Raw genomic sequence first — 10,939 nt, forward strand, 5'->3', positions numbered from 1 at the left:
CTGGAAAGTACAGCACAAAAGGAATTCTGGATGAGCCCTACGTGCTACAAACCGCTGCTTCAACTTGAAGGAAATTCCAATGCAGGGAATGTTCCTCCTGATTGGAAAAATAAAACAAAAGGTCCTTGTTGTGTGCAGTCTTTTCTTCAATTTCCTTGGGATGATGGTTATTACAAAAAAATGAATAAAAATAAATCACATTCTGCTCATTTCAAGTATGTATATGGGTACATTAGGATTTCTGAGTGAGTGTTATGGAGTGTGTACCTCCTGACCACTTCTCTTCCAGATTAGTGTCTATCCACACCACAGGGACAGACAGTGTAGGCACACACAATTTGCTTTTCCAAGAAGCTGGTAAAAGTTGGGTCCAATACAATTAATCTGAACCTTGAAAAACACACAGGGTTGAAAGGAAATTGAACAGAGCATCATACTTCCAACTTCCTCCTTCAGCTTTTAAAGGGTTAAAAGGGTAACCACCATTGCCATTTCCTAATCAAGGACAGTGAGTTTAAAGGCTTCATTAGCACCAGGAAAATACTTCAAAGGCACCACAATGGCAACTCCTAGTTAGTACATCTTAAATGGGAATCTCCACTACTCACCAATTGCTTCTTGTTTGCAATTTTCTGCCAGGTAATTCAGACATATAACACCATTGAACTGGGATATCATAAACAAAAGTTTATACAATAACTTGTGAAGCAGTATCATATTTTGTCCAGGTACAGTGGAGTTATATAATCTATCCCACTTGCTTCTGCAAACACCTGAAAAACACTCTACTTGCACCACACAGATGTGCCCTATACCAAGAAAGGAGGTCAGGTCTGTTTCAGTGAACCTGCAAAGGCACTGATGAAAATCCCTGTTAGGATTCAACTTGTTATCATAATGGTGGTTTGGAGCTCCGACACATGATAGGTGATGTCCCTTTGTGCCTACACTAGCAGTAAAAATCTCTGCTGCCCCAGTGCTGACACTCAAAATTGCAAAATCTCTGCTGCCCACTTGCTGAAGTTAGTGCAAAACTAGGCACTACTTCAGTTGTGCAGCTAGAAAGGTTCCTCCTTTCTTTGATTACAGGTTCAGGGGCCCCTGGAAGGAGAGGTTTAATCCTTTCCACTGAGCCCCCAACAAATACTTCTCCATGCAGCAATTAGTCTCAAGGAAAAAGCTTACATTGGTGCCCATTGCAGCATGGATGTGTATGTGATTGTTGGGATTGTGGCCGGGATAGGCAGGGGTTCATTTTTTAATAGAAGCCTCTGAGCAGTGTTCAAGAAACATTGCAAATCAGACTGTTAAGAGAACACATGAAGTTTCTGGTTTTGATTTTCTGCAAATGTCAAAAGTATAGAATCTGACTGGGCCTAGGAAGAGAATCACTGAAATATCACAAGGAAAATGACTACCAGAGTACTAATCTATTGTTATTATTTTAGAAAAGTTTATTTTAGAGCTTTATTCACTTCAGCTTTTATCGCTATGCATCTGGAAATATCTGCCAAGTCACTGTTTTTCCAGTGGTAAATAAAGGTCACAAAGGAGCCTGCGTCAGATCTCTGAGGAGATTGGAGCTCTGAATCACCAGTGAGTAGGATCACCTCCAAAGCCTATCTGGACAGCATCAATCTCAATGCACTGGAATCCCTTGCAGTACAGTACTGAATTACTTTCTCAAGCAGGCTGTTTTGCATTAAGGGAACAATTCATTTGTAGCATTGTGGTGAAAGCAAACCAAATACCCATTCCAAAAATTCTACTGATATACCCTGACAAAGAGGTTTGGAATGATTAATATTAGACAATACATTTTTCAACAACCTAAAAAGCATCTCCTCCCCTACATAAACCAGCACACTTTAACTGTCTTACATCTGGCTTTCCAAATACTAAAATGTTTTGCATTGGCTGGGTGAGGGGGAGGAAATAGATGTCCCAATGGAGGACATGTAATAGGTGATATAGGTGGCTTGTAAACTTCAGTATGAGACATCAGCAATTTAAGACATTGCTATACACCATACATAATATACAGAGTCATGGGGGTTTCACATGCTTTGACAGAGGTACAAACCTCATTCTGGAGCCAGGTATGGATAGCTACTTGCAGTCAGTTGACAGTGGAATGGCAGAAAGTGATTCAGATAAACACTGCTTCTGCTTTTGTCACGATTCCTCACATGAGTAGTGAGATTTGTATGTGTATAGGAGCTTAATGCATTTTTACTTCAGCTCCATACATGCATCAGTGCATGTCTGTGGGCCTGTCTGTGCAAGTGGGACCCCTGCTTCAGAGTTGTGAAAATGAATAAACACAACCAAGCATTTCCCAAAGTATGAAGAGAAGGTTGCAGGATTACTCAAGCAATGAGAGGAAGGCACTTTGTGCATGCAGAGTCACAAAAAGCCGTTTCTGGGTTGTCAGTAAACAGACACAGCTGGAGGATATATAATCATCTCCTCTGCCTTTATCAGGGGCTCGCCAAATCATAGTTACAGGGGTGCAGGCCATAGTTCTGATTGATGCAGGAAGCAGGAACTTCAAATCCAGAGCATCGCAGTCATCTGCTTGAACACCTCCATAGTGAGAGAACCATCCTTCTAGGCAACTGAACTGCTCTTAGTGTTAATAAGTAATGTTCAACACAAATCTACACTTCAACTTCAAATCATTAGATCTAGCCCTGCTATCTGGGACAGCAAAGAACAAATCCTTGTCTTCATCTCTGTGACAGTCCTGCAAGTATTTGATGTGCAATCATGTCCCCAACTCAGGTTCTCCAAGATAAGCATACCTGTCCCTTCAACCTTTTCTCATAAGTCTCACACTCCAGACCATTTCCTTTGCCATCTTTTGAACTGATTCCTATTAGTCTATGTCCCACTTAAAGTGTGGCACACTTGACATGTTCTTCTGCTAGGTAAACAGTAGATTCTACTATGTCAGTATGACACGCTCCCAATATAAACTTACTGCTGACTATAAACATTAAAGGGCCTACAAAATGAAAGTGAAATGGAGATATCTTCCTGTTAAATGCTATTTAGGCTACAACACTATGAACACTTACCAAGGCATAAGACCTTTTGGGCTCAGTGGATCATAGGTCTTGAGTAAACATACATAGGATCAGATTCTTAAACAGCACTTGCACTAATCCTTTTCCTAATAATGGAGCTGGAAAAATAAATCAAAGCTTATAGCTTCCTCGTGTATTTAAAATCAAGGATGGAAAACCTGTGAGTCTCCAGTTGTTCAAATTTATCTCTCATCCCCCAACCCCCCCCAGGCGACCCCCCAAGCGGAATAATGACACAAGACAACGTGCTATGGGATTAAAATTGGCCACAACTTTATTAAGATTCAGATGTAGGGAGACCTTGGCTCAGGCATTGGGCGTTTATCCTTCCCAGCCCCCAGCCGGGGATCTGAGAAACTTCAGGGTTATCCAGAATGTGCAGGGATTGGGCTAGCTCTGGAGAACATATGTTCAAGCAGATAGCCCGCCCCCTGTTTGCCGCCACTGGTGGGGGAGAGCAATGACAACCTCTCGGCATATGCTCAATGCCTCCCCCCACTACCCAGTTGTTCAAATCTATCTCTCATCTGCTCCATAGATCATGGGCAGTGGATCAGTGATGATAGGAGTTGTGGTCCAATAGCATGTTGAGGACCACAGATTCCCCATCCCTGATTTAAATCATGAAAACTCAAAAGGGCAATAATTGGTTATGTGTTTATACTTCTGTTAGTATCTCAAAATGAATGGTGCAAAAGTACTAATTAAACACAGATGTGGGCTTGGTATTCATTATTTAGAGAGCAGAATGTTCTCTTGAAACATTTAAGGCACCAGCATAAATAGATGACTGGAGCTGATACAAATATTAATCCAAAGTTCACATTAACAATGCAGGCTTGCATTTGTGATCATCTGTATCATCACTGTAGTGGACACAATTCCATTAATTGGCTATACATTCATTCCAAATACATTAATTTGTGAAATAAGGATATTTGCAAATAAATGCATTAACAAATGTTTTTCTGTTGGCCTTGTGAAGCTTTTGATACATATAAAATACAAAATATTGCAAAAGGAAACACTGAGTGGTTAGAGGAAACAGTAAGCCTGCAAATTTCTCACAGTAGTTGTTGCCATATTATTGACAAATGTTCATGGCTTTGACATGTCGTATTCAGATCAGCCCTAGAAATCAAGATGCAAAGAGCCAGTAATCCATTTTGACTGACATTCTAACCTCCTGGTATAAAGGTTGTGATAAACACTACACACATTAATGATCCATGTTGTTCCATGACTCACAAGTGGAGAGAGAAAAAGAACTGATTTTATTTCCACATAAAATAAGGTCTCTAATTTAGCATAGCTTGATGGGCCATTGACAGCATTGGTAGATCAGGTTCAAAGCCCACTTGACATTTCTATTAATGGAAATAAGGCTGTGTGAAAACTACAACCGCAACAACCAAATGCCATAGAATCTCATGCACATATCATGCTGGAGATCTTTGCCACAGAAGTTCCTACTGCCAAAGACACAAATATCTGTTGTTTTAATAGCCACTTGTCTCTTTAGCAGAGAATACTGCTACAGTGACACCAGGTGTTTGACTGAACACATAAGGGCCTGAAGTGTGGACAGCAGTTTACCCCCAATGTCCTCACAAGCAACATGCCTCCCTGCTTGGATAAAGGGGAAAAGCAGAAGTCCTTGTGTGGGCTTCCATTAGTGGAACTAATTATCTGAATCCCACCTTAGGCTGTTGTTGTTGCCGCTGTTGTTGTTTACATGTGTGACATGTTCTGCACCATGTACATGAAGGTGTCTCCATAATGCACATCATTTATTTCTAGGAACAGCCTAAAACACAATTGCTACCCAGAGATGCCATTGTGGAATTAACTGAATTTCAACTCATTCATGTCCCATCACCATCTCATACATAAAGAGATGCATAATATGAGTGGATGAGATTGCAGGGAATTCCAGTGGCACAGGCCTTATTAGGACATGCCAATGCAGACCAGGAAAGGCTTAGAGCCAAAAGATCTAACACCTTCCTGATATCCTGGCCTACTCCCAAACTGGGGACTGGGCTATGCCAGCTCGGAAACTATGTGTGTTTGTATTTGTGTGTGTGTGTGTGTGTGTGTGTGTGTGTGTGTTTAAAAAAGGTTAAATTTCTTAATTACACAGTCTTATCTAGAAGCTTCAGAAGCTGTTAGGCTCTCAGAGACATCAGAGACATCTCTTCTCCCTGTGATCCCAATGGCCTAAGATATGAATTATTCTTTTTAGGGTTATACTCCATAATTTAAACACCATTTTGCCTTTAACTTGCTAAAACAGTATGCTGAATGGAGACCAAGACATCAGGTAAGAATTTGTCCCAGTCCAATTGTGTTTTCTTTGGGGAGTATTTTGATTTGTTGCTTTGGAATATACAGCCATCCTGTATGTTCTGAATTTTCAAGGACGGCATGAGATTCAAATAATCAATTGTTTGCATACTCTAAGGATCTGTGATAGAAAGCTTCTGCCCTTGATAATGGGAGTGAACTTCGAATCCATGGATTTCAACAGGACCTGCGTATGCTCAAATGTATGCTGGATTGTACACAATATCTGTACATCTGAAACTGGTTTTGTTATTTTGTGCTAGCAGGGGAAAACTGAGTCAAGCAAAACAAAATGGAGGACAGGCTCTGGTGCTCACCAGTGTGGTGTAGTGGTTAAGAGCGGTAGACTCGTTATCTGGGGAACTGGGTTCGCGTCTCCACTCCTCCACATGCAGCTGCTGGGTGACCTTGGGCTAGTCACACTTCTCTGAAGTCTCTCAGCCCCACTCACCTCACAGAGTGTTTGTTGTGGGGGAGGAAGGGAAAGGAGAATGTTAGCCGCTTTGAGACTCCTTCGGGTAGTGAAAAGCGGGATATCAAATCCAAACTCTTCTTCTTCTTCTTCTTCACTGATGCAACTGTAGTATTTTGCATCAGTGAGCCATGGAGTCTGTTCTCCTTTTCATTTTGTTCATCTGAAGTGCTTCCCTCCCTTTTCTTTTCTTTTCTTTTCTTTTCTTTTCTTTTCTTTTCTTTTCTTTTCTTTTCTTGTGCTCTATTTCTCAAATATGCTTATTCTTGAGATCTCACCAACATCTGAACTGTGTTTGTTTGGGATTCTTCTCTGTGGTTAGGCTCAGGCACCCCCTGAAGAGTCCACGGGACTCTCAAGAGTCTCCTCCAGCACCATAATTCAAAAGCATCAATTCTACGGCGATCAGCCTTCTTTATGCAAATGTCTCATAAAACCACAAGGATTTGCATCAAACATAGATAAAAAGTCTCAAACTTTAAAGGCATGTAGTATAAGAACTCTGGAGATTTGGGCCCAAGGTAAAATACATTGTTTATCTAAAATGTAAAAGTAGCCATGTTGGCGAATAAGAATTTTTTAATTTTTTTTTTAGAATCAAATATTAGGGCAATAATTTCACTACGCCAACTAAAATATCACAAAATAGCACGCCAGCTTTTAAGATCTCCAGTATTTTTCATTACGCTAAATGATAAATAGAGCAATGGAAGGGGGGGGGACATTGGGTAATGTTTGAACCATGAAATCTGCACGGTTGCAGTCTTCTGGTAGAATGAAGAAGGAGCTAGCAGACCTTCAAATAAGGCTGTTTAGATGTGCTGGGAACAAGAAGCACAGTAATGGCTGATCCCATGCTTCTTGTTTCTAGCAGGCCTTGAGATCATGCACACTATTTTGTGATATTTTGGTTTGGCCTAAGAAAAGTATTGTCCCAATATGGATTTTGAAATACTGTATCAATTCTAGTCACCAAGCCTGAGCAACTCCCACCCATCAAAGCCTCTTTGAACAGCCCTCTTATCTCCTCATGCTGAGATGAGGATAGGGATATCACTTCTGTGCCTAACAGTGACTACATAACCGGCAGGAACCAGGAAATGAACTTCTGCATCATGGCATCTCTATGGCAGGAAAAACCTTGCCTGTTGATTTCTGCCACTTATGTCTCTGTTCATTTTTTTTTTAATGAAGCAACCCTCAGAAGAGTCATGCCTTTGAACATTTGGGGGTTTGATTTTCCGTTGTCAAATTTGGCTTGTCAACTGGTTGCTTTTGCTTCAAAGGCTGTCTTGCCTAAGAGGGTCAAATGTTTACAGGAAGGTTAAAAATACAATAAAAAATTTTGCACAGGAAAATATCTGTATATAAGTCAAGCTAGACTTATAGAGGGTAGTGGTGGAGAAGTCAAAAGGTTGAGAAGTTAGAAACTGAAGCTGATGGAACCAGGAGAGGGCCACAAAGGGACTCAGAAGCTGAAGTGATGAATGAAAAAAATGGGTAAGTATTGATTTGGTTAGACTCAGTAAAGCTGGATGTCTTGAAATCTGTTCATTTGTATTTGGCTTACTATTTTAGAAAAAAAGTAGTTACCCAACTAATAATTACTGAAAAACTGCTTATTATTTGGCCTTACTAAGTACTTACTTAGAACCTTTGAAGAACCTTTTAATGAGGGTGAAAGAAGAGAGCGCAAAATATGGTCTGAAGCTCAACATCAAAAAAACTAAGATCATGGCCACTGGTCCCATCACCTCCTGGCAAATAGAAGGGGAAGAAATGGAGGCAGTGAGAGATTTCACTTTCTTGGGTTCCATGATCACTGCAGATGGTGACAGCAGTCACGAAATCAGAAGACGCCTGCTTCTTGGGAGAAAAGCAATGACAAACCTAGACAGCATCTTAAAAAGCAAAGACATCACCTTGCCGACAAAAGTCCGTATAGTTAAAGCTATGGTTTTCCCAGTAGTAATGTACAGAAGTGAGAGCTGGACCATAAAGAAGGCTGATCGCCGTAGAATTGATGCTTTTGAATTATGGTGCTGGAGGAGACTCTTGAGAGTCCCGTGGACTGCAAGAAGATCAAACCTATCCATTCTCAAAGAAATCAGCCCTGAGTACTCACTAGAAGGACAGATCCTGAAGTTGAGGCTCCAGTACTTTGGCCACCTCATGAGAAGAGAAGAATCCCTAGAAAAGACCCTGATGTTGGGAAAGATGGAGGGCACAAGGAGAAGGGGACGACAGAGGATGAGATGGTTGGACAGTGTTCTTGAAGCTACTAACATGAGTTTGGCCAAACTGCGAGAGGCAGTGAAGGATAGGCGTGCCTGGCGTACTCTGGTCCATGGGGTCACGAAGAGTCGGACACGACTGAACGACTGAACAACAAGTACTTACTAGAGACGTGGGTGGCACTGTGGTCTAAACCACAGAGCTTGCCGATTGGAAGGTCGGCAGTTCGAATTCCCGTGACAGGGTGAGCTCCCGTTGTTTGGTCCCAGCTCCTGCCAACCTAGCAGTTCAAAAGCATGTCAAGTGCAAGTATATAAATAGGTACTGCTCTGGCGGGAAGGTAGACGCCATTTCTGTGTGCTGCTCTGGTTCGCCAGAAGCGGCTTAGTCATGCTGGCCACATGACCCGGAAGCTGTATGCCAATAAAACGAGATGAGCGCAACAACCCCAGAGTCGTCTGCGACTGGACCTAATGGTCAGGGGTACCTTTACCTAAAGTACTTACTAGTGTAATTTGTGGTGGGATAAATTACACAAACTTGCACTCAACCCATGTTTAAGTGCCATACCACTCTGGCTATAATTGGGAATAGGGTGGGCTACTGAAAGTCCAGAAGGCCTGAGTTGGGCTATTTAGTGGAGACAGCCAAAGAAAAAGAAAGGTATCTACTTGGTGGCAACAAAGAAGAAAAAGGAAAGGCTTGTTTGGGTGGTTTGTTTGCCTTCCTTCCCTTTGAAGGTGCAGGCTACAACTTGCACCATCACATGATATAATGGAAGTCGATAAGGAATAGAAGCTGAAACGAGCCTGATCACTGGAACAGATAATAAGCCATGCATCTTCACTTTTGCTGAGGCTGGTTTGGAAAGCCTCTTTGGTACAAACATGTTTCTTCTGAGTAAAACTGCCTAATAATGCCAGCATTAGTTTTGACTTTGACTTTACTGGAAGCAAGGCTGACTCTACTTCTTTTTTTAAAGAAAGAAACCAGTTTCCAGAAAATCTCACCTTGGGAATAAGTAATCCACAAAGGCCTGTATTGCCAGACATGCTAGTGATGGATTTTAAAATAAACACTGGGATGGGATGTTTGGAAATATTTGGGGTATGTAAATATGCAAAACATGCAAAACAAGGCTAACAGCTGTGGGATGTTCTCTCAGTCGACAAGAGAAGGGCTTGCGTAATTCTCCACTGGTTTCCCTACAAAACAGGCAGACACTTAGCTTGACAGATGATGCCACAGCAGCTAAGCCCTGGAAGCAGGATGGAGCATGCTTGTTAAACAGAACCTGCCTTCTCAAAACAGGTTAAATGATGCAAAACCCCATATGTAACAGAGAGACCTTTTTATTTCTGGAGCATTTCTCCATTTTGGAAGCACAGGAGAAGCTTGTAAAGTGTAAGAGAGACGACTTTCTACAGAAGCCAAAGTGCCGCCTCTCAGCAGCTCAGTCTGACTTTCTTACATGCATGATAGTTCTGTCACATGCATGAATTCCTGCATACGTAACAACTTTCCTTAATCCTGTAATTCTTTAAAATGAATGGTTCTAAAATTGAATGGTTCCTATTTTCACATCTCTTGCACTCAATGCACTGATTGAATGTAATGTGATAATTGAACAGAAGAGAAATTGAGTTGAATAATAATAATAATAATAATAATAATAATAATAATAATAATAATAATAGTATTTGTCCTGCTAGCTCCTATGTATCAGAGCCTAATCAGCCCATGCCTGGTTTCCTCAGAGAAGAATTAGAGCAACAGAGAAGATGCAGGGGTTCATCACAGCTGTGCTCTCTCAGGAGCCAGAGTTGGAGCCAAAACACATTGACAGCAGCCAAGACACATGGAACATGCTCGTGTAATGCTCTCATGTGGTGTTCCATTGCATATAAATGCACTTATCACATAAGCTGTCCCATGCACAGTTAAGTCTTCTGGTAATGCACCTGCCCAGGACATCAGTCACTGGCTTGCTCATGTCAGCCTTCCCCAGATGCTTTAGACTACAACTCCCATCAGCCCAGGCAGCATGGCCAGTGGTCAGAGATCATGGGAGCTGTAGTCTCCTCGAAGCAACCAATTTGGGAAAGGCTGTCTCCATGTATCACATTCAAATCAACTGACCCACAAGATAAGAACATTTGTATAGAACAGGATATGTGTGGAACATCTACCTGGACAAGCAATTTAACTGGGCAGATTGTCCCTTACATACATCTGCACCTGGCGGTTTTTGGTAGCTGCCCATCAATGCTAATGTGCCTGGTCCTCCTGCCTGTGCAGGAACATAAGAAGAACCTGCTGGATCACGTCAGTGGCCCAGCATCTTGTTCTTACAGTGGCCAACCAGAAGCCTGTAGGAAACGAGCAGGACTCCTGCAGTTTCCAGCAGCTGGAATCCAAAAGCATAGGGCTCTGACAAAGGAGAAAGAGCATATTTGCACATTCCCTATGTTGCTACTTGGATACTGTGGGGAATTGTGAGAAATTTAGCATGACAAGTAGCTTCCCACACCTCTACATGCTTCTAGTTAAGCCCATGACTGGAACAGCAGATGTGGGGTGGACCAACTGAAGGTCACCTTGATGGGAGCTCCCTCAAACTTAGAGCTAACCCTTCTTTAAGTTGTTGTTGTTGTTGTTGTTGTTGTTGTTGTTGTTGTTGTTGTTGTTGTTATTACATTTTTGGTCACCTTTTCACTCATGCCAACAATTATTATAAATGAACAGAAACTCACATTAAAACCAGCATTAAGAAAAATAATCTAAAAGACCATTCTGT

This window comes from Lacerta agilis, chromosome 4 (assembly GCF_009819535.1).
Source record: "Lacerta agilis isolate rLacAgi1 chromosome 4, rLacAgi1.pri, whole genome shotgun sequence".
Taxonomy (NCBI): Eukaryota; Metazoa; Chordata; class Lepidosauria; order Squamata; family Lacertidae; genus Lacerta; species Lacerta agilis.